This window comes from Aplysia californica, unplaced genomic scaffold (assembly GCF_000002075.1).
Source record: "Aplysia californica isolate F4 #8 unplaced genomic scaffold, AplCal3.0 scaffold01939, whole genome shotgun sequence".
Lineage (NCBI taxonomy): Eukaryota > Metazoa > Mollusca > Gastropoda > Aplysiida > Aplysiidae > Aplysia > Aplysia californica.
Genome location: NW_004799209.1, coordinates 21,196 through 23,695, shown reverse-complemented (window position 1 = coordinate 23,695; position 2,500 = coordinate 21,196).

Genomic DNA, 2,500 nt, shown 5'->3' with positions numbered 1-2,500 from the left:
TCCCCGTAGTCTCTTCCTGCCCAGGAGGTTTGAGGGGGGGGGGGGGGGGCAGGTGCCCTGGTGTGGTTTACTCCTCTTTTCCTTTCAAACGTCTATCGTTCTTATCACTCCCCCTTCTTTTCCCCTGTTTGTTACTCTCTTGCAACACCTCGAATCTTCGGCACCTATATGACCTCATTGTGTTGCAAGCGCTGTAAAACTTTCACTAAAACTAAACTAAACTAAGCGAAGGCCAACTATCACAATTCACTCAATGAATCTGCAATTACCTCACCAATATGCACAAAAATTAACTTCCCATTTACATAATCTGTTTTGGTTCATGTTTTTAAACAACCCACACAGAGGTAATTCTCAGCCTAACCATAGTCTGTAGGGGGATGGCGGGTGCTCTGGTGTGCTTTGCTCCTTCTTTTTTATCTATCGTCCTTATCTCTCCTTGTTCTTATTTTTCCCAATATGTTACTCTCTTGTGTCACCTCTAATCTTCAGCACTTACAATATGTGAGGCAGCGTGGTGGAATCAGGCTCTGGTCAAAATAATCAAAGTGAAGAAACTTGCATTTTTCCGCAGGTGTGTGAATTTTTATCAATTTTTTTTTGTTGGCTCCACACCTTTCATGCGCTTTTAAGAGCTCATTTCTGTGTGGATTTTTCTGAAAAGCGTTGATTAAAGGCACAAAAATGTAAATTTTCAGGTACCACGGACTCTTAAGTTAAGGAAATAATTATCCTTGGCGGCTATTTTCTCACAAATGCTACTTCTGAAAACAGGTGATCCCCACCTCCTTCTTTCGCAAATATCTCGACTTGTATTCGAGATAAATGGATTTTTTTTCTTTCAAATAAAGACAAGTGAACAAGCTTTAAGATGATAACAATAACTCTACAAATCCAAAAATTGACGAGAGCCTGATTCCACCACGCTCACTCACATATATGACCTCATTGTGTTGCAAGTGCCGTAAAACTTTAACTAAAACGAAACTAAACTAAGCGAAGGCCAACTATCACAATCCACTCAATGAATCTGCAATTACCTCACCATCATACACAAAAAAATCAACTTCTTATTTACATAATCTGTTTTTGGTTCATCTTTGAATCCGACCAGACACTAGTAATTCACAACCTAATGGCGATTTGTTCATAAAGTTTTACCATTGTCTGTTTGTGGGTGGATGGCGGGTGCCCTGATGTGGTTTGCTCCTTCTTTCTTATCAAACATCTGTCGTCCTTATCTCTCCCTCTTCTTCTTTTACCCTATATGTTACTCTCTTGTGTCACCTCTAATCTTCGGCACTTTATATAGCTTATAATATATGACCTCATTGTGTTGCAAGTGCCGTAAAACTCTTACTAAAACTAAACTAAACTAAGCGAAGGCCAGTCACCACAATTCCCACAAAGAATCCGCAATCACCTCAACTAAACATCGTGCAACAAAATTAACTTCCCATTTACATAATCTGATTTTGGCTCATCTTTCAATCCACCCCCACACAGAACTATTTCACCTTGCGACTAATGACTATCTGTTATCAAACTGTTCCCATAGTTACTTCAGAACATGACGAGCTTTTGGTTTAAATCTTTCGTCGGCCCCAGCCAGGTCGACAAATAGCCGACAACTTGCAGAACATTCTTTTCTACGATTTGTTGACTTGTCTCATAACTTATAGCTTATCGCAAACCGTAGGCTTCCTCCACTCAGCAAATCAAACATATTGTATGAGGCAGCGTGGTGGAATCAGGCTCTCGTCAATTTTGGGGCTTATTCAGTTATTGGTATCATCTTAAAGCTTGTTCATTTGTCTTGCTTTCAATGAAAATATTACCCATCCATCTTCAATAGAAGTGGACATATTTTGGATTGAAGGAGGTGGGGGTCACCTGATTTAAGAGGTTAAAATTAGCGAGAAAATGGCCGCCAAAACTCGGTAAATTCCAAAGCTGGAGAGTCCATGGAAACTGTAAATTTTTATTTTTGTGCCTTTAATCAACGCTTTCGGTGAAATCCTCAAAGGAATGTGTTTGTAAATGGACATAAAAGGTGTTGAGTGAGCCATAAAACAAAAATTGGATAAAAATTGCTAAGCAGGGAGAAAACTGCTGTTTTCTTCGATTTCATTATTTTGACGAGAGTCTGATTCCACCACGCTGCCTCACATATTCTTCCCTCCCTCCCTCGCTCGCTCGCTCCTCATTCGCTTATTGTGCTAGTGTTTGTCTTCTTCGCCCCCTCCTTCAATTTACTTTTTTCTTCTTTTCTTTCCGTTTTTCTTTTTTTTCCCCCTTGCTTTCTTGTTATCGTGTGTGCAGCAATACCCCTATGTCACATTTGTCCACAGTATGTAATTTTCGACTGTGTGTATGTTCGTGGATAAAGCCTTCCTGTTTTTCTCTTGTCTGGTCACTTTTTTAAAGTTGTTTTTTGGGGGGGTTCAATTTTCATTTCTCTATTGTTTCTCTCTCTCTCTCTCTCTCTCTCTCTCTCTCT